This window comes from Sciurus carolinensis, chromosome 8 (genome assembly GCF_902686445.1).
Source record: "Sciurus carolinensis chromosome 8, mSciCar1.2, whole genome shotgun sequence".
In the NCBI taxonomy this organism is placed as follows: Eukaryota; Metazoa; Chordata; class Mammalia; order Rodentia; family Sciuridae; genus Sciurus; species Sciurus carolinensis.
Genome location: NC_062220.1, coordinates 115367468 through 115394951, shown reverse-complemented (window position 1 = coordinate 115394951; position 27484 = coordinate 115367468). Strand labels below are relative to the sequence as shown.

General features: G+C 39.1%; 1 protein-coding gene across 2 annotated transcripts in view; it reads right to left on the bottom strand.

Annotated features, from left to right (window-relative positions):
- Rnf185 (ring finger protein 185) overlaps window positions 1-16760 on the bottom strand; it is a 34378-nt gene extending 17618 nt beyond the window's left edge. Inside the window, exons 1-2 of one of the 2 annotated variants that reach the window (XM_047562403.1) lie at window positions 16632-16755; window positions 10560-10647 (exon numbers count right to left, since the gene is read on the bottom strand). The gene's annotated coding sequence lies outside the window, so the exon portion shown is untranslated. Of the gene's footprint in view, window positions 1-10559; window positions 10648-16631 lie in introns of both variants that reach the window. The other variant, XM_047562402.1, reaches the window with a different exon arrangement.
- Window positions 16761-27484: the final 10724 nt, after the last annotated feature.

The following is a 27484-nucleotide window of genomic DNA, read 5'->3' as shown; positions in this document are numbered from 1 at the left end:
GGTTCTTTTTATTTTGAGACAGGGTGTCCATTAAGTTGCTTAGGGCCTCACTAAGCTACTGCAGTTGGTCTCAAAATTGTGACTCTCCTGCCTCAACCTCCTAAATTGCTGGGATTACAGACATGTGCCACTGCACCCAGTTATAATAACTTTTAAAAAAGAAAAATGTAAAATGTATGTATAATACTGCATTTGTTACAATAATAAATATAAGTATTAGAAAATGTCTTTTTAAATGTGGCAGAATATACAAAGCTAGTAATGATAACTATCTCTATAATAGAGGCTTGGTAGAAATGACTTACATTTTCTAAATTCTCCAAGTTTATAAAACTGACATTTTTACATATAATAATGTTGAAATCAGATAAGAGTTAACAGTAAATTAAAAAAAAATCTCCCTCAATGTTCCAGTTTTCCCCATCCTGAAAAGCTGAGTTCAAGTCCTGACTATACTACTGACTGGCCACTGCACTGGGTAGATTACTGATGGCTTGAATTTCTTTTTTTCCTTTGAGAAGTTAGGGTATCATACCTCCTATTGGGCTACTGAGGTGGCCCAGGGTGATCTGGAGGACATACCAAAGTGGGAGGAGGCTGTTGCTATTGAGGAGGTACATATGCATACTATTTACCCTGGTCCCCTTCTCATACTCCCTGGACCCAAGGTTCTGCCCAGCCCATACTCCTACACAGAGGCATAAGGGAGAAACCTGAGTCAAGGCAGGTGTTGGGGTGGGAATGATCAGGAGTTAGTCACAGGTAAGATCAGAATTTGCAGGGTGTGGCAGCCTTGTAGTAGGCCAGGCATTGGGTCAGTCTAATTCTCAGTGGCCTGACACCATGGTTCCTTTCCCTGGGCCTTAGAGTTTCATCGTAGCAGGCACTGAAATATTTAGTGAGTGAGTGGGTACAGGCAGGCATGATTGGGTTTGGTCAACTGCCAGGTGAGCTGCTCACAACCCTCTCTTTGCAATATATCCTGGCCTCCAGAGGCACCCCCCAATCCTAGAAGCCTCCTTTCCTTACCTCCTCCCTAACACTATACACCAGAACCCCACACCAATGTGGCAAAGCAGAGATGAGTAGCTTCTCCTGGTGACTGTCTACTGAGCATCTACAGAACAAAAGAATGTGGCCACAGCCTCATGGGCCCTGCAGGACTAGGACAGTGGCCCAGAGAATAGAGGGCCCTCATTGGTTCAGGAACTAGAGAGAATAAAAAGGAAATAGGTCCTGAGTATACCTAAGCTTCCATCCTGCTAGAACTCTCCTGGTTCCTGCAAGACCTACCTGACCACATCACAACCTTATTATAACTAGTTTTGTGTTCCTGTCCTCTTTTTTTGGGGGGGGTAGGGGGTGGGCAACAGCGTTCTGTGTTTCCCAGGATGTTCTCAAATTTCTGGGTTCAAGTGATCTTCCTGCCTCAGCTTTTCGAAGAGCTGAGACTACAGGTGTATGCCATCACACCTGGCCCTTCTTCACTCTAGACCTGCACCACTTTCTAGATTTTTGTTTGTTTTGTTATTGGGCAGAGTTGCTTAACCACTGAGCAACAGTGATTATGTTTTAATTTGAGACAGTCTTGTTAAGTCCTTAGTTCCTTGCTAAATTGCTGGGATTACAGGCATACACCCCTGTGCCCAGTTGTACTTGCTAATTTCTTAAAACATATTAACATCTATCATTACTTCTGATTCTTACCCCATTTTACAAATAAGGGACATGAGGTCAGGGAGGCTGGAAGACTTGCCTAAGGGTGGGTCACCACACAGTGCCACATTCAGATTTCCCAATACAACATGAGCACTATTTTCACTCATGTTATCCAAATAACATGCAACTTTACAAAGCTAAATACCTTCTCTGTTTTCCCTCAAATTCATTATACAATGATGTAACTTGTTTTGAAGTAAATAAAGAGTAAACACATCACTCATCCATTTATGCAATCAACAGTACTCTACTAAGAATATTATTTCAGGTTTGATGCTACTGCAAAGGAGTCACAAAGAAGAGCAAGACCAAGTTGAGTCTGGCATAGGAGCTAAAGAAGACATATGGAGCTGAGTGCAGTGGCTCAAGAGGCTCCCAGCAGCTCAGGAGGCTGAGGCAGGAGGATCCCGAGTTCAAAGTCAGCCTCAGCAAAAGCAAGGAGCTAAGTAACTCAGTGAGACCCTGTCTCTAAATAAAATACAAAAAAGGACTGGAAATGTGGTTCAGTGGCCATGTGCCCCTGAGTTCAATCCCTGGTATCTTTAAAAAAATAAATAAATAAATAAAAGGACTGGGGATATAGTTCAGTGGTAAAGCTTCCCTTGATTCAACTTCCAGTATTTTAAAAAAAAAAAAAAAAAAAAAAAAAGAGGAGGAGGAAGATAATTACAAGAATTCTAACAAGGGGCTCCATTAAACTCAACTTCCTTCCCCATCATCATTTTTCCTAAAGAAGCCCTTCCCTCTATAGGGAATTTGGCTCCCAGACTCTCAATGATTTAAATAGGATCTGGATCAAGCCTAAGAATCTATTATTAACACAGTTGTTCCTTTTAGGAAATAAGTTCACATTTAGTTTTGCAAACATTCCTCAATTTGAGATGTCCTGGGAGGTAAATGTGTTGGACTAAAAGCAAATTTACAATACTGCATGTTCCCTTAGGCATGCAGAGCGTGGATTTGACTGACCCAGCATCTTCACTCCTATTACCTTTCCAGAGGTGGCCTTTGGTTCACTTCCCTTGGCCTACCTCACAGGAACTGAACAAGCGAGAGAATAAAAGCGTTGAACATCCATCCCTGCAGGAACCAAGGAACTTGACCTCATGAGGAAATCTCTTCATCACATTCTTGTATTCAATTCTCAGGTTCTAGAAAACTGTAGGAATTCATTATCTGCCTTTTCAGCATTCTTAACACCAAGAATTCCTAGATCAGGGTGTACAGAGGCACCTAGAAATGTTAATCTTAGTTACAAAGATTACAAATTTGGGTGATAAATAGCTGGCATGACCCCAGCAGGTCTCATTCCTGATCATAGGGAAGTTCTTTGCCGGGAACCTTAACATGCCTGAAGCTGTCTGTGCTGCTTATTAGGCTGCTGCTGGACCATGTGGAGCAGAGATTAGGTGTGCATTCCATCATATTCACAGAACGTTAGAGTGAAAAATGAGTAAGTTAATTCGAACTTAGAACACACAGAAAATAGCTCTAAAATTTGAGTCTAAATGGTGGTTAGATCCCTAAACTAGCCCTCTGTGACCTGGCCTTCAAGTATAGGACCACAGACCCGAATGGCCTTTCAGATCTAGAAGGATTGGCTTCCTTTCCTTAGAGATGCACTGGTCCTTTTCTCTGGAACTCTAAGGAGGTGAAATGGGATTTGGACCACTACTGACAAACTTTTAAGGGTTATACAAGAGGCTGCCTTTTGTCATTCCACTCTCTTAAATGTTCCTTGACTCTTATGGACTTGTCTTTAAAAACTAGCATGGCACAGAGGAATCTGAATTCAAATCTCAGTTCTTCCACTTATTCTGACTTCAGACAAGTTATTTTCTTTCTGAGCCTTTGGTTTCACTTATTTGTGAAAACAGGCCATTACCTTCCTCAAAGACAGTTGTTCGAATTAAAGAAAGAAAACAATAAGAAGCCTACACAGTTCCAGGCATGCAGTGAAGTGCTTAAAAATGTTAATCCTCTTCCCTAGTAAGATCTCTCTTTCTCTCTCAGTTCACTGAACAGTACTGCTTCCTTGTATTCCCCACGGAGCAATCAGCAGGTACTTGGTTATTTTGCTGAATGAACAAGTCACAACTTCTCTTTCTGAATGAGTATCATTCCTTGAAGGTAGATTAGGTGAGACATCAGAATTGTATAAATTCATGCTGAGAGGAACTCTAGAATAGGACAAATTAGTTTGATCCAGAGAAGTCAGACTTTCCCTTAAAATGTTTAAATTAGGGATATTTGTTATATTTCTTATCACTACCAATAACATGGGCTAACCTACTCTGCTAGGCTTTTTGTGTGAATTATGTCATTTTATCTTTATAGCCTGCCTTGAGGCAAACATTACTGTAAAATTGTTTGCATTCCCTGAGATGTTAAATTAAGGTTCAGACTAGTTAGGTCACTTGTCCAGTGATAGAGCCAGTCAGAGACAAAGCTTCCCACCCACAAGCCAATGTGCTTAATGGATGGGATCTGTTATTTTGTTTCCTCATGCCCTGTTCTAGCTTCCAAGTGCCTTACTCAGCACAGGGGCAGGCAGTCAGGAGTACCTCAACAATGTGTATTTATTGCCAGATCTGACACTTAAGAAAAAACACTTAGGAATGCACAACTCAATACAAATCAATCTAGCCAACCAAAGTTATGGAAAATCAGTATTCTACAAGAAAAACATTCTTCAGTTGTTTTTTCAGACTTAGAAATATACATATAACTGCATCAATACTTTTTCTTTTAAGTACTAGTCCAAACTCGAAAACAAATAGGGGGAAAAAGTCAGAAATCTGCAATGAAAAAACAGTTCAGGTATTATTCCCAAATTGGGACCCGTGTCTATTATAGGATAACACTACTCACACAGAGGATTAATTATGCACTGAACTGTTTATTGTCCACTCTAGTAAGATATGTCCTAGGGCCAACAGCACAGTACACCTGGGAGCAAACATCTGATAAAATGCATGTGAATGAATGATAGAAATTTGCCAATTTTAACTCAAATCAATATACCTGGGGGAAATACTGTACTAAAGAAAAGCTCTTCAGACTGGACAGATCCAGCTGAGACCTGGATTTCTAGTATAATATGGTGAAAAGAGAAATTTGGAGGTAGAAGATTTAGTCTAAGACCCAGGTTTGCCAGACAAGCCAGTGTCAGGTCAGTGTCCTTCATGTGCCAATATTGGTAACTGTGTCTGCCCTCTTCTTCTTTTTGGTACCAGGGATTAAACTCAGGTGTTGTTTAACCCTGAGCCACACCCTCTGCCCATTTTTTAATTTTTTTTTTGGATTCTTTTTTTTTTTTTAAATTTATTTTTATTGTAAACAAATGGGATACATGTTGTTTCTGTCTGTACATGGAGTAACAGCATACCATTTGCATAATCATACATTTACATAGGGTAATGATGTTTGATTCATTCTGTTATTTTTTCCTCTTCCCCACCCCTCCCACTCCTCTTTTCCCTCTATACAGTCCCTCCTTCCTCCATTCTTGCCCCCCTCCCACCCCCCATTATGTGTCATCATCTGCTTATGAGCGAGATCATTCGTCCTTTGGTTTTTTGAGATTGGCTTATCTCACTTAGCATGATATTCTCCAATTTCATCCATTTGCCTGCAAATGCCATAATTTTATCATTCTTTATAGCTGAGTAATATTCCATTGTTTATATATACATACCACAGCTTCTTTATCCATTCATCAATTGAAGGATATCTAGGTTGGTTCCAGAGTCTGGCTATTGTGAATTGAGCAGCTATGAACATTGATGTGGCTGCATCTCTGTAGTATGCTGATTTTAAGTCCTTTGGGTATAGGCCGAGGAGTGGGATTGCTGGGTCAAATGGTGGGTCCATTCCAAGTTTTCTAAGGAATCTCCACACTGCTTTCCAGAGTGGCTGCACTAATTTGCATCCCCACCACCAATGTATGAGTGTACCTTTTTCCCCACATCCTCTCCAACACCTATTGTTGTTTGTATTCTTGATAATCGCCATTCTAATTGGGGTGAGATGGAATCTTAGGGTAGTTTTGATTTGCATTTCTCTTATTACTAAAGATGGTGAACATTTTTTCATATGTTTGTTGATTGCTTGTAGATCTTCTTCTGTGAAATGTCTGTGCATATCCTTAGCCCATTTGTTGATTGGGTTATTTGTATTCTTCGTGTAGTTTTTTTAGAGTTCTTTATATATTCTGGAAATTAATGCTCTCTCTGAAATATGAGTGGCAAAGATTTCCTCCCTCTGTAGGCTCTCTCTTTGCATTGCTGATAGTTTCCTTTGCTGAGAGAAGGCTATTTAGTTTGAATCTATCCCAGTTATTGATTCTTGCTTTTATTTCGTGAGCTATGGGAGTCCTGTTAAGGAAGTCTGATCCTAAGCCAACAAGTTGAAGATTTGGACCTACTTTTTCTTCTATAAGATGCAGGAGGGCTGGGGAGATAGCTCAGCTGGTAGAGTGCTTGCCTTGCAAGCACAAGGCCCTGAGTTTGATCCCCAGTACCACAAAAAAAAAAAAAAAAAAAAAAAAAAAAAAAAAAAAAAAAAGATGCAGGTTCTCTGGTCTGATTTCAAGGTCCCTGATCCATTGTGAGTTGATTTTTGTGCAGGGTGAGAGACAGGGGTTTAGTTTCATTCTGTTGCATATGGATTTCCAGTTTTCCCAGCACCATTTGTTAAAGAGGCTATCTTTTCTCCATTGCATATTTTTGGCACCTTTGTCTAGTACGAGAAAATTGTACTTATTTGGGTTTGTGTCCTTGTCCTCTATTCTGTACCATTGATCTACCTGTCTATTTTGGTGCCAATACCATGCCATTTTTTTACTATTACTTTGTAGTATAGTTGAAGTTCTGGTATTGCGATACCCCCTGTTTCATTCTTCCTGCTGAGGACTGCTTTAGCTGTTCTGGGTTTCTTATTCTTCCAGATGAATTTCATGATTGCTTGCTCTATCTCTGTAAGGTACATCATTGGGATTTTAATTGGAATTGCACTGAATCTGTATAGCACTTTTGGTAGTATGGCCATTTTGACAATATTAATTCTGCCTATCCAAGAACATGGGAGATCTTTCCATCTTCTAAGGTCTTCCTCAATTTCTTTCTTCAATGTTTTGTAGTTTCCATTGTAGAGATCTTTTACCTCTTTGGTTAGATTAATTCCCAAGTATTTTATTTTATTTTTTAGGTTATTACAAATGGAGTTGTTTTCCTCATTTCCCTTTCAGATGTTTCATCGCTTGCATATAAAGATGTTTTGAGATTTATGTGTGTTGATTTTATACCCTGCTATTTTGCTGAATTCATTTATGAGGTCTAGAAGTTTTCTGGAGGAGTTTTTTTGGATCCTCTAAATATAGAATCATGTCATCAGCAAATAGTGACAGCTTAAGTTCCTCTTTTCCTATTCGTATTCCTTTAATTTCTTTAGTCTGTCTAATTACTCTGGCTAGAGTTTTGGGGACAATGTTGAATAGAAGTGGTGAAAGATGACATCCCTGTCTTGTTCCTGTTTTTAAAGGGAATGGTTTCAGTTTTTCTCCATTAAGAATGATGTTGGCCATGGGCTTAGCATAAATAGCCTTTACAATGTGCAAGTATGTTCCTACTATCCCTATTTTTTCTAGTGTTTTGAGACAGGGTTTCACTAATTTGCTTAGGGTCTCACTAAATTGCTGAGGCTGGCTTTGAACTAGTGTTTCACTTGCCTCAGTCTCCCAAACTGCTGGGATTATAAGGTGTGAGCAACCAGGTCTGGCCTGCCCTTGTTTTATCATGAGAAGAGTTTACAAAATAAGGGTTTTATTTTCATTAAGCCATTGAAATCTCATTAATTAAGACTTTGTAAAATCTCATCAGATTTTTATAAAACTTCACTAATTCAAAAATAAAAAGTTGTAGATGGACACAATACATTTATTTTATTTACTTATTTTTATGTGGTGCTGAGGATCAAACAGTGCCTTGAATGTGCAAGGCAAGCACTCCACCACTGAGCTACAACCCCAGCTCTCATTAATTCAAATTTTAACCAAGGGTGAGGTAACGACCCTCTAAAATATTCTATAGGTATAATATTAAAAAGAAAAAAATAAAGTTGATAAGATTTAACTAATTAGGGAAAACTTTCTGAGCTTTAATAACACCCAGTTAATACCTGACAGAACAATGACTTCACTTTTCTTTTCAATAGCAGGTCCTAAAGAGAACTGACGGTGGTTAAAAATAATACAAACAAAATAATACCATTCTGAATAATCTATAATATCAACTTTCACAAATCAGGTTGTGTCCTCCATTAATGGCCACTTCCATTAACTTAATTGCCAGTGCAGTGTGACAAACATTTAGAGAATGCCAACTACTAGGCTCAATGATAAAAATAAATCAGACAAGGTTCTGCTTCTAGCCCTCAAGGAGTCTAGGGTCAAGTCAGAATTTAATTGTAAAAAGCTTCTTGGGCGGGGGTTGTAGCTCAGTGGGAGAGTGCTTGCCTGGCATGTGCGATGCACTGGGTTTGATTCTCAGCACCACATATAAATAAGTAAAATAAAGGTTCACTTACAACTTTATTAAAAAAAAAAAGGAAAAAAAGAAAGCTTCTTATTCTGTGATGTGTCTTTGCAGAGATGGTAGAGTTAAGAAGAAAAAGAAACTTTTCTGGGCTTTGGCCAGGATCCAATCTCATATTCAAAGACGTCTGTCTTAAAAAGACCACTACTGCTTACATCACAAGGTGTTTCTGAAGAGTAACTGGGATAGTAGATATTGAACTGTCAGATGCTATAGAGACTACCATGGGAATCAACCTGATGACTAGTCCCAGAGTGGAATGGCCAACTAGTCACTAGAACCATTTCCAAAGGAGGCAGATTTGGTCAATAACTATAGAAGTACTGCTTCAGATCTCTGTGTGTCCTTAGACCAGATAGGGGACAAGGGCCTACCACTCAAGTACTGTGTTCCCACTGACCAATGAAATGAAGAGATAGACCAACATTCTTCAGAAACGAGAAACAGAAGACGAGGAGTTATAATAACTGGACAACAATTAAGGTCACCACTGAGAATCTTAAGAAAGAAGCCACTTGGTCCCTATTTTATAATCCACATTTCTAGCAATGCTTAGCCATATGACACCAAACGTAAATGTATCAAAAGAAAAAAAATTGGTTTTTATGAAAATTTAAAAATTCTATGCATCAGAAGACAGTAAAATGGTAACCCACAAAATGGGAGAAAACATTTGCAGATCATATATCTGATAAAGGAAAAATTTCCAGAATATGTATAGAGAACTCCTAAAACTTAACAACAAAAACAATCCAATTAAAAAATAGACAAAAGATATGAATAGACATTTTTCCAAAGAAGATATAAAAACAGTCAATAAGCACATGAAAAAGTATTTATTATCATGAATCATTAGGGAAATGAAAATCAAAACTATGAGATACCATCTCATCACATTAGGATGGCTACTATAAAATAAACTAAAGAAAGCAAATATTGACAAGAATATGGAGAAATGGAACACTTACACACTCACTGCTGGTGGGAATGTATAATGGCGCACTCACTGCAGTAAACAATATGGAAATTCCTCAAAAAATTAAAAAAAGGACAGGTATGGTGATGCATGCTTGTAATCCCAGCTACTTGTGAGGCTGAGGCCAGAGGATTATAAGTAGAAGGATGGCAAGTTCAAAGCCAGTCTCAGCAATGTAGTGAAGCCCTAATATGGTTGCCAGTAGGCAGGAGGAGAAGGGAATAGAGAGTTATTGTTTAATGGGTATTGAGTTTCGGTTTGACAAAATGAAAACAGTTGTGGAGATATATAATGGTAATGTTTCCACAACAATATGAATGTACTAAATAATACTAAACTGTAAAAATGGTTAAGAAGGTAATTTTTTTTCTTTTGGTGCTGGAGTTTGAACCCAGGGATACTTCACCACTGAACTACATCCCCAGTCCTTTTGATTTTTGGTTTTGAGTCAGTGTCTTGCTAAGTTGCTGAGGCTGGACTTGAATTTGCAATCCTCCTACTTCAACCTCCTAGATGCTTGGGGTAATGAAAACATTTTGGAAGTAGTGGTGATAGTTATATATTGTGACTGTACGTAAGCCAAAAAATTTTACACTTAAAAATGAGTACAATGGTAAATTTTATGTTATATATATTTTATTACAATAAAAAAGATGTTTTAAAAAAATCTGTATTGCTTAGCCAAGTGCAATGATGCACACCTGTAATCCTAAAAACTCAGGAAGCTGGATCACAAATTAAGAGGCCGGCCTTAGCAACTTAATGAGACCTTGTCTCAGAATTTAAGAAAGAAAAGAAAAAGAAAAAAAATTGATGATGTCACTCAATAGAAGAGTGCCACTTGGGTTCAATCCCCAGTGCAGTTAAAAAAAAAAAGAAAATGAAAATCAAAACTACATTTTCAAGCTACATTATGTCTATACAATAAGGTTTAATAACTTATTGAATAAGTGAATGGATTAGGAAATGGATATTAATGCAGTCATTAGAAGTAATGTTTACTAAAGAGACTGCCAAGAACATGGAGATATGAGCACTAAAATGTTAGATGCTGGGTACCATGGTGCCTACCTGTAAACCTAGTGACTCAGAAGACTGAGGCAGGAGGATCATAACTTTGAGGTCAACATCAGCAATTTAGCAAGACCCTGTCTCAAACAAAACAAAACAAAACAAAACAACAACACAAAAGAATTGGGGACTGCAGCTCAGCAGTAAAGCTCACCAGTACTAAAAAAAAAAAAAAAAAAAAAGAAGTTAATAGTGCATACCTATAGCCTTACTCTGGAGACAAAGGCAAGAGGCTCCCTGGAGACCCAGGAGTTTGAGACCAGCCTGGGAAACACAGCAAGAGTCCATCTCAGGAGGAAAAAAAAAAAAAAAAAAAAAAGTTACTATGTACAATGAATGGAGTAAGAGATGTTTAGGGTGAGGAAAAAGGAGGAAAAGGAGGTTTATTGGTTATTTTCCAAAATATCTAAAGTCAGAATATATTATTTTCACAATTTAAATTACTGAAGTGTATCTTTTAAAGTACATCTCCAAGATGGTTTTATTATAACCAAATGCTATGGGGGCAAGAGAAGCCTGGAGGGCTGGAGTTGTGGCTCAGTGGTATAGTGTTTGCCCAGCATGTGTGAGGCCCTGGGTTTGATACTCAGCACCACATATAAATAAATAAAATACAAAGATCCATTGACAACTTAAAAAAAAAAAGAGCATTAGGACTTCTGCAGTTTTGAGCAGTTGCCCAAGACAAGCTGTCTGACTCCTTTTCTCCCTGTCAGTAATCAGCTCCCAAGAAAGATCCCCAAGTGGTTTTATCACATCTTGGATGATGCTGTAGTTTCTGGACACCATCAGTATCTCTTTCATTTGACTATGGTCGCCCAACTCTGCATGATCAGCAGTGTTTGGGGTTGTGCCAAACTCTGCGTGATCAGCAGTCTTAGACAACTTACTCTGTACTTCAGCATATCCAAATTCAACCACATTCAGTTCAGGGAGCTACTGGTATTGCATCAGATTCTGCCATTCAGCTCACTTTGAGTTAGTTACTTCAAGCAGCTTCAAGGGGTTTGCAAACTCTAAATATATACAAAATTGCATACAATGACAAATAACCCAATTAAAAAATGGGAAAAGGATTTGAATAAACTTGTCCAAATAAAATATACAGATGCTGATAAGCACATGAAAAATGTTTAACTTCATCAGTCATTAGGGAAATGCAAATTAAAACCATAATGATGGGCTGGGATTGTGTCTCAGTGGTAGAGTGCTTGCCTGGCATGTGTGAGGCTCTGGGTTTGATCCTCAGTATCACATATAAATAAATAAATAAATAAATAAATAAATGGTTCATCAACAACTAAAAAATATCTTTTAAAACAAACATAATGAGGGGCTGCGGTCATGGTTCAGTGGAAGAGTGCTCACTTAGCGTGTGTGAGGCCCTGGGTTCGATCCTCAGCACCACATAAAAATAAATAAAGTTATTGTGTCCACCTACAACTAAAACAAAACAAAATATTTTTAAAAAACCATAATGATAACACTTCAGACCCACTAGGATGGATATAACTTTTTTAATGGGCAATAACAAGTGTTGAGGATGCAGAGAAATTGGAATCCTCATATATTATTAGTGGGAACATAATGGAAAATAGCTTGGCAGTTTCTCAGAAAGTTAAAGAGTTACCATATGATCCAGAAATTCCACTTCTAGGTATTTATCTAAGAGAACTGAAAATATGTCCAAACAAAAATCTGCACATGAATTTTCATAGCATCATTCATAATTACCAAAAGAAAAATCCTGGGCATCAGTTAACTAATGAACAAACTGATGGATAAACAAATTGTGGTATACTCCTACAGTGGAATATTAGCAAGTAATAAAAAGGAATGATATACTGTTACATGCTACAACATGGATGGACCATGAAAATATGCTTATGCGAATGCCAGACACAAAAGGTCATATACTGTATGATTCCAGTTATATTAAATATTCAGAATAGGCAAATTCAGAGACAAAAAAGAGATTAGTGGTTGCCAGGAGATGGGAAGAGGGGGTAAAACAGAGTGACTATTTACATGTACAGGGGTTCTTTTCAGTGTAATGAAATGTGCTAGAATTATATAGAGGTGATGACTATACAACTTTGTGAATACACTAAAAAACCACTAAATTGAACACTTTAAATTAGTGAATTTTCTGGTATGTGAATTACATATAAAAAAAGTTTGAAAAACATTTTACAAAATAATAGGCCAGTCCTGTTTAAAAGTTTACAGTTTGAAGGACACACTGAGGAATTGTCCCAGATTGGAGACTTTACAACTCAGTGTGATCCAAGATCTTAGTCTGGATCCTGGGACAGAAAAAGGATTGGGACAAATGACAAAAATTTAATAAAATATATAGATTAGAGCCAGGTACCTGCAACTCGGGAGGCTGAGGCAGAGGATTACAAGTTTGAGGCAAATTTAGGGAGAAACTGTCTCAAAATAAAAAAATAAAGCCAGATGTGGTAGTGGTGCATGTCTGTAATCCCAGCAACTTGGGAGGCTGAGGCAGAAGGATAGCAAGTTCAAAGCCAGCCTCAGCAACTTAGCGAGGCCCTAAGCAACTCAGTGAGACCCCGTCTCTAAATAAAATATAAAAAAGGGCTGGGGGTGTGGCTCAGTGGTTAAGTGCTCTTGGGTTCAATCCCTGGTACCAAATACAAATAAATAAATAATAAAAATAAATAAAAAATAAAAAGGGCTGAAGAGTAGCTCAGTCATCAGTAGTAAAGCACCCGAGTTCAATACCAGATACCACTCCCCCACCCTCCCACCCCAACAAAGTCTATAGTTAGTAGTTTTTAATCAATGTTAAGTTTTTTGTTTAATTTTAATACACTTATGTAGAGTGTTAACATTAGAAGTTAGATGGAGGATATACAGTAAATCTGTGAATTACTTTTGTAGTCTAAAATTTTTAAAATAAAAAATTTTTAAAAATGTACATGATACGGGGTCAGAAACTGGCAGATTTTTTTAATATAAAGGACAATATAGTAAACATTTTAGACTCTGTGGGCCTTATAGTCACTGTGCTAACTACTGAACTCCACTGTTACAGAATTAAAGCAGCCAAAGATAATATTATAAATAAATGGGTGTGGTTGACAATAGCTAGATTGTGGAACCAACCTAGATGCCCTTCAATTGACGAATGGATAAAAAAACTGTGGTATATATACACAATGGAATATTACTCAGCTATAAAGAATAGTAAAATTAAGGCATCTGCTGGTAAATGGAGTTGGAAAATATCATGCTAAGTCAAATAGGCCAAGCCCAAAAAACCAAAGGCCAAATGTTTTCTCTGATAAGTGCATGACAATATATAATGATGGGGGATGGCAGGGGGAAGAGAAGAATGAAGGAACTTTGGATGGTGTAGAGGAAAAAGGGATGGGAAGGGGTGGGAATGGAAAAACAGTAGAATGAAACAGACAGTATTACCCTATGTATATGTATGATTACATGAATGGCGTGAATATACATCGTGTACAACAATAGAAATGAAAAGCTGTACCCCATTTGTGTACAATGAATCAAAATGTGTCTGTAAAAATAAAAAATATTTTAATAAAAAAAATAAATAAATGGGTGTGGTTGAAATCGGACACTGAAATTTGGTTTTCCTATCATGAACTATTATTGTTCTTTTCAATTTACTCCCATTTAAAAATGTAAGAACCATTCTTAGATCATGGACCAGGCGAAAAGAAGTGGTAGAGCGAGATTTTGCAAATTTCTGCTTCAATTAAAAAAAAAAGGTTCACGTCAAATCCACTTGGCAACACTAGACTAAAAAAGTAAAATAAGTTATTAGCCTGCTTTACAAAGCCCCCCTTTTCTGTGGTACTGGGGATTGAACCCAGGGGTGCTTTACCACTGAGCCGCATCCCTAGCCCTTTTTACTTTTGTGAGACAGGGTCTCACTAAGAATTGAGGCTGGCCTCAAACTTGAAATTCTCCTGCCTCAGCCTCTCAAGTAGCTGGGATTATAGGCATGCATCACCATGTTGAGATTTTTTTTTGCCCATTTTTTTTCTTTAAAAAAATTTTATTAGTTGTTGATGGATCTTATTTTATTTACTTATTTATATGTAGTGCTGAGAACTGAACCCAGTGCCTTCCACATGCTAGGCAATTACTCTGCCACTGAGCCACAACACTAGCTAGCCCATTTCTTTATTGCAGAACTTCTCAGTGCCTTTAATGTGGGACTACACATGGAGAAATTCTAAGAATAGTATGCAGCTTTTCCCAAACTTACTTTTACCATCAAACCCTTTTTCCAGAGGCATCTCTTCAGACCACTGACCTTATTAAACACTGAGTCAGGTATTTTATTAATACCTGGAACTCCCAGATTGATAAGTTTTAAAAACTCCCAACAAATTAAGAACATTTTACCCAGTATCATGATGACATCTGAATAAGCATTTCACAACTATTTTTTTTCCCCTTGAGAAACACAAAACAAATAAAAAACACAGGCATGAAGTTTTGGCTAAGCCAAACTTTTTTTTTTTTTTTTGGGGGGGGGGGGGTTCTGCAGAATTAGGTTATAATTCAGAACCTCTACTCCATAAGATGACATAATCATTCCTAAATATTCTAACAGGTGTTGTAAAAGTGATCTACTTGGAGTTTGGTAAAGCACAAAATAAGGATATATGACATTTGATGAGAAAAACTAAACATATGCTAAAGCATCATCTGTACATTACATGCAAATGAGCATGAACTGGCAAATTAAATCCATCATAGAACAGTTTTATTTGCTGTATGGAAAGCTAGCTTACAGAGTTAAAAAAGTTCTCTCACATCTACATGCTGGAAAAGAAAGATTAAAGAGGGATGTATGTCCCAGAGAGAAGGTTGAACTAAACAACTTGGAGGGGTCCTTTATTCTATGATGTAGGGTTCACTGGTTTCTCCTGATCACAAAGTCTTCAGAGGCATTTTCAATTTGTTTTTAGAAAATAATAAAATAAGCTACTAACCAATGGATGGCACCCTGTTAACTTATTCACAGAACAAACAGTTCAGGCACCTCTATCAGATGTTCGGGCATTTCAAAGTCCTTGAAAAGGATGGTGCACAGCACAACCAGGAAGAGATTACATAAGATCAGGTGTTAGACGTAGGCTAGAGGAAATGAGGTGTCAACAAAAGAAAGCAGAAGAAAGAAATTTACTGTGAGGGCAATCTGCACCAGAAAGATTCAAAGCAATTACTTAGAATCAGAGACTTTGAAGTTGGAAAAAACCTTCCTCTAATACCTGCAGTCCTCCTTCCACAAAGAAACAATTCATCCTATTGCTAGTCGCCTCTGATGATTTTTCTCACCTCTGATAATATTTCCATCAAGTTCTTCTACTAAGTAAAAAATCTTGTCTTCCTGTAGAATCCACCTATTAGACCTAGTTCTATTTCTTTCCGCCCCAAAGATGAAGGTCTCTTCGCCATAACTTTTTTTCCCCCTTCAATTTTTTAAAAAATTATTTTCCTTTCAGTGTTCTTTTCTAGCCTAACATTCTACTTTTTTCAAAGTTCCTGAACTGGCCCCAACTGCCTCAAAGTGAAGAAAGGATATCTACTATTCATAGCAGGAATCACTTAAGATCAATAGGCTTAAAACATCAGAAAGTATAGAATTCCCAAGGCGAATGCTTAAATCACGGTTTCCTAGGTCCTAAACGCACATTCTAAACCAGTTACCTGATTTTAGCCCTGCACTGTAAGGCCGGCATCCCAGGAGATTTCAAAGTAGATGGTGTGAGAACCATATTTTGAGAAACACTGCCCCGCTTTACAAATGAGGAAATTAGGCTCAGCACAGAAAAAGGATCTGGCCTAGAACGTACAATTTGCGGTCGGTGGCGAAGTCTCGAACACAGGTCTTTTAACTCTCACCATAAATCTGTTCATCACATTCCGCGTCTCCACTCGTGGCAAACTTGTTAAATGTACTTCCACATGAGAGATGCGGTTCCGTACAGGAGAAAGGGACGAAGTCAGGGTAAGCCCTTGCTTGAAACGGAGCTCTTGGGAGCCCTTTCCTTTCTCAAGGCCTCGATTTCCCTTATCTATATTCATGGGACGGAAGACCACAATGCCAGCCCGATCGTTCTTCTGGGGGCCGAGGGCTCCGGGCAGGGCCAGACTTGTCTCCGGGGCCCTGGGCTCAGGTGTCTCACTCCGTGAGGCCCGGAAAGACGGAACCAGGTTCCCGATCCCCACCTCCCCTGTCGCCTCCTCAGCCCTTCACGTACCTGCCTCCGCGTAGCTAATGTCCCAGAGGCCGCCCCAGCCTACGGGTAGGTCCCGGACGCAAGAGTCCCACAGCCTTGTCAGTCTATAGGACTGGACCTCAGACCCCTCCTACGCGAATTCTGGTCAGCTGACCTAGAGCCTCCCCCTCTCAGAGGAACTTCCGGCTACAACCGGAAAAGGTAGGTCCGGAGCTCTAAGGTTCCGTGTGCTGGCAGCACGCGGAGGAACACAGGGGCTGTGTTAAGAAGCAAGAAGTCGCTCCTTGAAGAAAAGGGTGATTGCGGAAGTATTAGATAAGCTTGGAATATCTTGTTGCAGCAGAATGTAAACATCATAATAATGAGAATGTGCAAAAGGACGCAGGAGCTACCTGCGTCAATTCAGGGCAATTTCATCATCAAAATACGTAACGATAGTAATAGAGTATAACTGAATAAAATAGTAATCTGTAAGTTTTTACGATATAAATTAAAAAGTTAATAAATTGGGGAAAAGAAACGTTTCCATTAGGAGAATGACAACTAATAAACATAACGGAGTTAGAAAATCACAATTGAATGATAAATTAGACGTTTCCATAATACAAGTGTCTCCACAATCTATTGATTATAAAGAAAAACTGGTAGTGTTAGATGTAACTAGCAGAAAAAATAAATCGAAGTAATCAAAATTAATGTCAAAGTAAGGGGTTAAGTAGAGATCTGTGCCTCCTCATAAGATGTCCTGACCTTCTCAGGACACATCTTTTCCATGGTATTTCTGTTACAAGTGCATGGCCCTGGGCATAGAGGTGTAGTTCAGTGGTATAGAACTAGTGTAGCATTTGTGAGGTCCTAGATTCCATCCCGAGGAACGAAAAAAAAAAAAAAAGTGTGTGCTTCAAATCTCCAAATCCAAATTGAGGGACTACTATAACTGTCAGGGTGAACAACTGAGGAACTGTTTCATTTTAAAGACTAAAGAGCATGACAACAAATGTGGTGTGTGCCTGGGCTGGGACTGAGATGATATGGTCAAATAGCTATAATGGACAATATTGATGCAAGTAATAAAATTCATATATGGATTGTAGATTACCTGTCAATACATGTTGTATCAAATCACATACTTTTTGTGTGTGGGTTTGTGGTATTGGGTATTGAACCCAGGGCTTTGAATGCTATGCATACACCACCAATGAATTATATCACCAACCCTTTTTAATTTGTTTGGAGTAGGATCTCACTAAATTGCCCAGGCAAGCCTCAGATTTGTGATCTTCCTGCCTCAGCCTCCGAGTAGCTGGAATTATGGAGTATGCCACCAGGTATGGCTTCAAATCACATAGCCTTTCTCTGTGCTGCAGTTTACACCCAGGCAATCTTCCTTAGCAGCATTCTTTGTTGTTTCATTCATTAGACAAACATTTATTAAGGGTCTATAGTTATCTCAGAGACTGTTAGGGGTTGGGCCTGGGAAGGCAGTTGCTGTAATAAATGGTATAAACTCTAGATTAAATGTTTAGCTGTGACCAGGAAATGCATCGGGGTATTTCCAGTCGCAGAAACCTGATTTGAGTCCAGGATCTGAGCAAAAAAAAATAGCAGACCCTGATCCAGGAGCTGGCCTGGCATTCACAGGTAGACCTTTGCCTTCTCCTGTTGAATATTAAAATTTCATAGAACATCAATATCAAACAAAGATGTTCTGTGACCATGATGAATCAAGACAATAACAAGGTCCCCTCCATAATCTTGCCTGAACCCAGACAAGACATAAGCATTGTCCAAACCATAGAAATGGGTAAATATTTCCTTAACCAGGCTCACATAGTGATTATAGCTTTAACGTCAGTTTGTTCTTCCCTTCGTCCAACTAAGATTTATCAAATATCCACTCATAGAGAGCATCCAATTTGGATCAAAGTCCCTCCTCCTTAAACCCTCCCTAAAATCACCTGACAGAAGCCCAAATCCTGTATGTCCTTTCTAACACTGTTACTGAGATGCTGCATGTTCTTCATGGTTCCTGTCATGCCACCAACTCCAAACCCTGTGAAAGGTGATAAACCAACTTGTCTAACCAAGTTGTTCTGATTTATTCCTACATCAGAACTTGGTTGGGAGGCTATGTGGAACAGGTTCAGCACAGAATAAGTTCTCAAACATTCAAAGAAATTCCTGCTTGACCTAGTACCTCCTTTGAAAAAAATCAGAATATCATCATTATGAAAAGATATTGAAAAAAGTCAGAAAAGACGTCAAAGACATGAGCTTCAATTCAGATAAACTTGTTGATAATATTTGCTCTTTGTTGTTGTTGTGGGGTTCACAAGGTAGACCAAAGGAGAGAATTCAACTTTTCCTTGGTTCAGTAATGAGGTCATTCTCTTGGTCTTTTCTGGAAAGCAAAAACCACATTCCTGAAACTATAACATGAGGGGATAAGCACTATTTTTTATGTTTATATCATGTTCCCATTATTAAGAGCTTTCTCAATAAATAACAGAATTGGCCATGTGCTATGACATAGAACTTGTAATCCCAGCAACTCTGGAGGCTGAAGCAAGAGGGTTGGAAGATTGGGACCTTCCTCAGCAACTTAGCAAGGCCCCAAGACTTGTGAGATCCTGTCTCAAAATAAAAAATAAAAAGGTCTGGAGATGTGCCTCAGTAGTTAAGTGCCCCTGGGTTCAGTCCCCAGTACCAAAAAAAGAAAAAAAAAAAAAAGAAAGAAATAAAAAAGAAATAACAGAATTGGAACTATCAAACTTGAAAGCACTTCAGCTTCAAAGATATATCAAGTAATATCTTCTCTGCTTTAGCACACTAAGGCACTTGAGGTCCTGGAAACCCTATTTGTGATGTTGGCTTTATCCTGCTAGGACCTAGCATAGATTTAACATTATCCAAAACAACAAATTATGCTGATTTTAAAACATTCATTATGGTAGGAAAAGATTTAAAAAACAAATGTTCTGGTTTCACCCTCTGCTTGTTCTGAACATCTCAAGATTCTTATTTTAATAGCCCTAACCTTCCTCCTCCACCCTTCCCTTCTCTCTCCATACTCCTCTAATAATATAATGCAATTTAATCTTCACCCTGGCACTGTGAAGCAAATATTTAGATGAAGAGCTAGAGGACCACAGAAGTTAAGCAACATGCCCAAGGCTCCACACCTGGAAAGAATCAGATTTCAAGATTTGAATCTGGCTGGACATGGTGGTGCGTTCCTGTAATCCCAACTCAGGAGGCTGAGACAGGAGGATTGCAAGTTCAAAGCCAGCTTCAGCAATTTAGTGAGGCCCTAAGTAACTTAACAAGACCCCATCACAAAGTGAAAAATAAAAAGGGCTGGAGATGTGCCTAAGTGCCCCTGGGTTCAATCCCTGGTACAAAAACAAAAACCAAAAATAAAAAAAACCTGACTCTTGTTGAAACATACTATACCTCCTTGGTACAGAAAGTAGGGTCTGTGAAGGGATAAGGGAAGGGATGGGGCTAGAAAGAGAGGAAGGGGACAATGGGAGATTGGGATCCCGTGCAGAGGCATTCAGATCCTTTCCAGAGAACAGAGAGAAAGGATGGAGATTAGAATGAAACAAATATGAGGCCACTGAGGAACCTTAGGGGGAGGAAAGGCCTGAGCTAAAGGTCTTGGGGACCAGGAAGGTTGAAGAGTGGAGAAGGGAAAGTTTTTTATAGGGTGGGAGAAGGGTGTGATTAAGGACCTAAAGCCTCAGATGTTCACCTCCCAGGGGAGGAGAGGCAAGGAACCTAGGGGATTTATTGCCTATTTGATTTTTTTTTGTGTGTGTGTACCAGGGATTGAACCCAGGCGTGCTTAACCACTAAGCAACACCCCAACCCTTTTATTTGTTATTTTTTATTTTGAGACAGGGTCTCAAGTTGCTTAGGGCCTTGCAAAATTGCCAACGTTGGTCTCAAACTTGCGATCCTCTTGCCTCAGCCTACTAAGTTGCTGGGATTACAGGGATACATGGTGCCGGGCTGATTTTTTAGGATTCACAGGTCACTTCCCTTCTCTGGATCTCAGTTTTCTCATCTGTTCAGTGCAGGGAGAAAGGATTCCAGGATGCCAGGAACCTGAAATTCAAAGATAACCCAGGTCTTGGAAGTGATGAGGAGGTGGAATCAATTTCTCCTCCAATCTCCTCCACCTGGCTTAGTTCCCTGGGCCTCACTGGTGCCCCATCCTCACTCCAAGTTATTCTTTCCTCATGGCTATAGAAGGTTCAGAGAGTAAGACCATGTTTGTAGAGGAAGAATAAGCCAGAGAAAGCACCCCTCAATTCTCCTCAGTCCCTACCCTTTTGCACAGGGGAGGCAGATCAACTCAACAGTATCATTGGGTTATTACTAGTCACCTGATCTGGGGCAAAATGGTTAAATCCTTAATGTGTGCTCTCAGATATGTCCCCTAACCCCTGGGCCTTGTGTTCCTCTCATTCTGTGTGTGGATCCTAAGGTAGTTCAAAACCCACTGCACCCCTGCCATCAAGTCCCCTGCCCCAGGATAGCTCAGAGTCCATTTTTTCTACTCCCCCTGGGAGTTCTGGAGGAAAATCTAGAAGTGAGATTGCCAGATAAAACACAGGATGCCAGTTAAATCTGAATTTCACATCAGCATCAAATAATTTTTTTTTACTATAAATAAGTGTGTCTCAAATATCACCTGAAATATGCTTTATGCTAAAAAATAGTTGTTGTTTATCTGAAATTCAAAATTAACTCGATGACTTTTATTTTTTTCTAAACCTGTAAATCCTAGCTAGAGGAAATGCCCACAACCTCAACAGCAGGACTGGACAGAACCTAGGACTATGGGGTTCAAGAGAGAAGCATGGGTGACATTGGTGATCCCTTCTGGGGCATTGCGGAAGAAACCCAGGCATCAGCATTAGTCAGCAGGGGGCAGCCAAGGTCTACACAGTTCCAGGATGGGTGACTGGAAACTTTCCCAGGTCCTAAGAGCAGTGAAGACTTAAAGGGACAAAGGTCTTCATTCTCTCAGCATTGCCCAACCCTGTAACCCATCTGAGCACCCTCAGCATCCTCCATCCTAGGAAATTGCCTCACCCTTTGTCCATCCATATTTGGGCTAGAAATCCAGGAATTATCCCCCCCTCCAAGAATAGATATAATTCACATTTTAAAAAGGGCAAAGTCTTATGTTCAGTTCCTCAAAATTTTACATAAGTACACACCTTTCATACTACCACACAGATCAAGATATAGAACTATGCTTTCAATAGAGTGATTTTTAGTCACACATGGCCTTTGAGTGAAATATAGAATCTAAGTTGAAATACACAGTAAATGAAAAATGAACACGGAATTTTAAAGACAGTATGGAAAAGGATGTAGGCGACTCATCGATAATTTAAAAATATTAATTGTATGTTGAGATAATAATTTACACATTGAATTATGTGAAACACAACATTAAAATTTCTTTTACTTAGACGGGCATGGTAGCATATGCCTGTAATCTCAGCTGCTCTAGAGGTTGAGACTGGAGGAGCACAAGTTTGAGACCAACCTGGGCAACAAAAAAGGTGACCTTAAAAAAAAGAGAGAGAGAAAAAAAGTGGGGTGGTGGGGTGCTAGGGATGTAGCACTTACCTAGCACATGCTAGGCCTGGGATTCAATTCCCAGAATGGAAAGAGGAAGGAAGAAAGGAAGGAAGGAGGGAAAGGGAAGGGAAGGGAAGGGAAGGAGAGAAAGGAGCTCTCTGGAGCAGAGAATTGGGGAGTGAGTGAGGTTAACTGGACTGTGATCCAGGCTTTAATCTGAAGGCCAAAGTGGTCAGGTGACAGATTTAGTTAGAGGAGGCAGCAGGACAGGTTTATTTTTAAAAAGATCAGACTTTCGGCCTATTGGGGAACTCATGTTTAAGAGAGAAACAGAAAGTCAGAGGAGTAAAGGGCTTGTTCAATGTCATAACAAATCACACGGTGGAGCTGGGATAGGGAAGACTTAAATAGACACAAGTGGGAGAGAAGAAAGCCTTCCTTCCTTGTTCAGTAGTTTCTCAAGGAAACACTGGCATTAGATGTCCACCAGGTGGCAGCAGAGGCTGTACCAACTACCATGGCCTCCAGCAGGGCCTCCACTCTCTGTCCACAAGCTCTCTTCCTTGTTTTGGGCTTGAGGGAGCTGTTCTCCAAGCTCTCTTGTCCTGACCCAGAGAAGCAATGAGAACTTTTGGGTGTTAGGAAACTCAGAAACTGACCCCAGCTCCCACTGTCCTCTGCCCTTGACCTTAGGCAAATTCACAGATACAACTGCTTGAGAACTTGAGTCCTTGGCTATAGAAATGGTAGTTATTGTTTAGTCTACCAGGAGCCAAATTTTGTAGTCAGAACTCCCTCTGAACCTCTCTGTTTTTATTTCCAGTGCTCATATTGAACCCCAAGCATACAGCATGCTAGGCAAACACCCTAACAATCAGCTTTATACCCAACCTCCCTCTGAGACTTATGATAGTACTTTTCTGCTCCCCATTCATTCATTTTCTCCTCCTCATTCTGTTGGATAAGTTAGACTCTCAGAGCCTCTCAAAGGCCCCAGGCTGAGGAGAGCCCCAAGAGGGAAGGAGGGGATATGAGCTCAGGTATCTGAGTTACATCAACACAAATAGCCCAGGTTTAAACCTTAGCCTAGGAACACTGTGTAAATGAAAGGGTGGATAAGTAGCAAAGTTTTGGGCAAATTTGATCTCCCTGTGTCTCCACTATGAAATGGGGGTGAAAATCCCTGCCCTGCTAGTGGGTAGGGTTGCCAGATGTAGCAAATAAAAACACAGGACACACAGTAAGGTTAGAACTCAATATTTTTTTTAAAAATGCAATGTTTGGTGCATACACATATTGAAATTATTCACTTTTTTGTGATTCACATTTAACTAGGCTTCTCTATGTCATCTGGTAATCCTACTACAGAGGGATGATAGGACTGTAAGTGTCAAGGGCCATCTGAACAGAGGGGGTTTGAATCTTGTGCTCAGCATCATTCTGTCCCATATCCCAAGGCCTTTTGTGGCTTCATTGTCCAGCCGGACAGAGCTTTCAGGGTCCACACTGCCCCTTGTTCCTATTGGGTTTCCTTATAGCTCCTGGCTTTACTCTGAGGTTTTTCCCTTCAGGGATCTGCTTTCCTCATCTTTGACCCTCACCATACTCTTGGGGAGTAAGAAAGTTTATGGTTTTGATCCTAAATGTTACCCAAAAGGCTTGATTGCTAGTCTATGGCACTACTGTGAGTAGAAACTACCCACTACTGTGGATAGAAACATTTTAGGAGGTAGTGTCTGGTGAAGGAAGTTTGGGGTATGCCCTTGAAGTGGGTATTTGGACCCTGGCCCTATCCCCTCTCTCTTTTTGCTACCTGCCTGCTGCCATAAAGATGAACAGACTTCTTCCTCCATGTACTCCTGCCACAATATACTGTGCTGTTGCAGGTCCAAAGTAATTAAACCAAATGACTCTGGACTGAAACCTCTGTAACTATGGACCAAAATAAATATTTCCTACTTTTAAGTTGTTTATCTTGGGTATTTTGTTACAGCAACGGTAAGCTGACTAATGTAAAAAGGTGAGCATGAGTTCACTAATTAGTAGAACACATCAAGGGGATTCAGCAAAAGTAAGTCACTTAGCCAAGGCTGCCCAAAGAAGTGGTCATTAAACCCAGGGTATGGATAAGGATCTCCTGTGTTTCTTGGGGCCCCCGTACAGCCTGGAGTCATCTGGGGAAATGAAAGGAGCCCACATTCTGCAGCTTGGGGAACTGGACAGCAAGTCAGTCACACTGTTGTCTGCCTGGCTGCTGCTCTAAATTCCCCAACTTAAATGAAGGTCCCAGTTGTTCAAATCTACTGCGTGTCAGTCATTGAAGCACCTTACTCACACTCACATTAATCCTCATGACATAGGTACTATTATTTCCATTTTACCAATAAAGCCCAAAAAGACAAGAGGATGTGCCCAAGATCATAAAGTAAGGGAAAAGATAGGACTTACATTCAGGTATGTCCTGGGCTTATTTCATTCTATCATACTGCTCTCCCTATACCCTAGATGTTGAATATGGAGTTTCTAGGTCAAAAATATAGAATGACAATTTGGTTTATTCCTTTTCAAACTTGACAATGGTATTTCATTTTCTTGTGTTGTCTATTGTCATTGTTATGTCTGGGATTTTCAGTATAATTAATTGTAGCAGCCATGATGTCTTCCATTTTAGCGGAATGTTTCTATGTTAGTCATCTATTGTTGTGTGAAAAAATTCCAGAAATTTGTGCCTCAAAACAACACACATAGAGCTGGAGAAATAGCTTAATAGTGGAGGGTTTGCCTGGCATGTATGAAGCCCTGGGTTCATTCCCCAGCCAAGACACACACACACACACACACACACACACACACACACACAAACTCACAGTTTCTGAAGGCTAGGAACCCAAGAGTAGCTTAGTTGAATGGTCTTGGATCAAGGTTCATAGATTACAGCAATGATATCAGTAATGTTTCTCCAAAGTAGATATACAAATGGCCACTACGCACATGAAAAGATGTCCAACATCATTAGCCATCAGGGAAATGCAAGTAAAAACCACAATGAAATACCACTTCACAATAGGATGGTTATAAAGACAGACATTAACTATTGTTGGCAAGAATATGGAGAAATTGGAACTCTTATACACTACTGGTAAGAACATGAAATGGTGCAGCTACTTTGGAAATAAGTCTGGCAGTTCCTAAAAATGTTCAATATAGAGTGACTGTATCACTCAGCAATTTCATTTCTAGGTATAAAAGAAATAAAATATATTCATACAAAAACTTGTGCATGAATGTTCATAATAACATTATTTATAATAGCCAAAAAAAGGAAACAACCCAAATGTCCATCAGTTAGATAAACAAAATGTTGTATATTCATACAATTGATAGTTTTGTGAAACTTTTAAATGAACCTAGTCTTTTATCTCTGATTTTCTGTACTGAATATTATCTATTCATTTAAAGGAAAAAAGTACTGTTGCATGCTACAATATACACAAACCTCAAAAACATTATGCAAAATGAAGGAAGCCAATCACAAAAGATCATATATTGAATGTTCCTATATATATATTCTTACACATAAAGATTAACAATGGACTACCTATACAGTGGTTGCCTGATTGCCATGTCCTGAGCTGCTCTCCTCCACCACACCCTTCAGCAATGATGTTCTGCCTTCTGCCTTGGGCCCAGAGCTAGGGAGTCAACCAAGCATGAACTGAACCTCCAAAACTATGAGCCAAAATAAACTTTTCTACTATCTATGGTTCTTATTGGGACTTTTTGTTACTGAGACAAAAAAGCTGACTAAAACAGCTACTCGGTGAGATCCTGTCTTAAAATAAAAAAAGAAGGATTGGGGATGTAGTTCAGTTTAGAGTGCCCCTGTGTTCAATTCCTAGTACTGAAGAAAAAGAAAATGAAAGAAATAAGAAAAACAGTACAAAAAGACTAGGTTCATTTAAAGCTTCACAAAACAATCAGTTTCTAACAGGAAAAGGAAAAAGAAGACATATGTTAACAATTCCAGGTATGATAGAATAGACAACACTATGAATACTACCAAACTTAAAAGAAAATAAGATAATAGTACAACAATCAACTTATGCTTATGTTCAACAACTAGATTAAATGAAACAATTCTCTAAAAGACAAAAACTACTAAAGACCATTCAAGAAAAAGAATTTTACTAAAATAGTTCTATATTTACCAAAGAAGTTGAATTTAGTTAATCATCTTCCAACAAGAAAAACTCCAGGCCCAGACGGTCACTGATGATTTCTAACAAACATTTAAGGATGAAATGATACCAATTATTTGCACTCTTTTATGGAAAATGAAATTGGTGTAAACACTTTCCAACTTTTTTTTTTGGGGGGGGGCATGTTTACCGGAGATTGAACTCAGGGGCACCATCCTATTTTGTATTTTATTTAGAGACAGGGTCTCACTGAGGTGCTTGGCACCTTTTGCAGAGACTGGTTTGAACTCATGATCCTCCTGCCTCAATCTCTCTCGCTGCTGGAATTAGAGGCATGCACCATTGTGCCTGGTCCAACTTGTTTTTTGAGGACAGTGTTATTTTAATGCAAAAACCTGACCTGGGTGTATAGCTCAGTGATAAGGCACTTTCCTGGTATGCTGGATGCCCAGGGTTCCATCCCCAGCACTACAGAAAAACTGTGTGTGTGTGTGTGTGTGTGTGTGTGTGCGCGCATGTGTGTGTGTAACAAGAAAATTAAAGATGTCTGACACACACACATATGTGTGTATATATATATATATATATATTTATAATTCTTCAAATAGGACTGAGGATGTAACTCAGTGGTAGAGTACTTGTTCAACATGTAAGACTGGATTTGATTCCCAGCAGTGGAAAAAAAAATGACAATGGTGGTCTCATAAGATTATTAATGAAGCTGGAAAATTCCTATCACCTAGTTATGCCATACTCATCATAATGTTGTAACATGATGCATTATTCACGTGTTTGTGGTGATGCTGATGTTAACAAACCTCTTGCACTGCTAATCATATAAAAGTATAGCACATACAATTATGTAGAGTACATGATACTTGATAATGATAATAAATGACTATGTTATTGGTTTACGTATTTACTATATTTTTTGTCATTGTTTTAGAATGTACCCCTTTTAATTATATAAAAGACATATAACATACTGTTAAACAGTATGCCATGTTACATTGTTAGCTGCCCCATAATTCATGTTTAACCCTTCTCTTGATTGTATCAAGAGCCCACATTGAG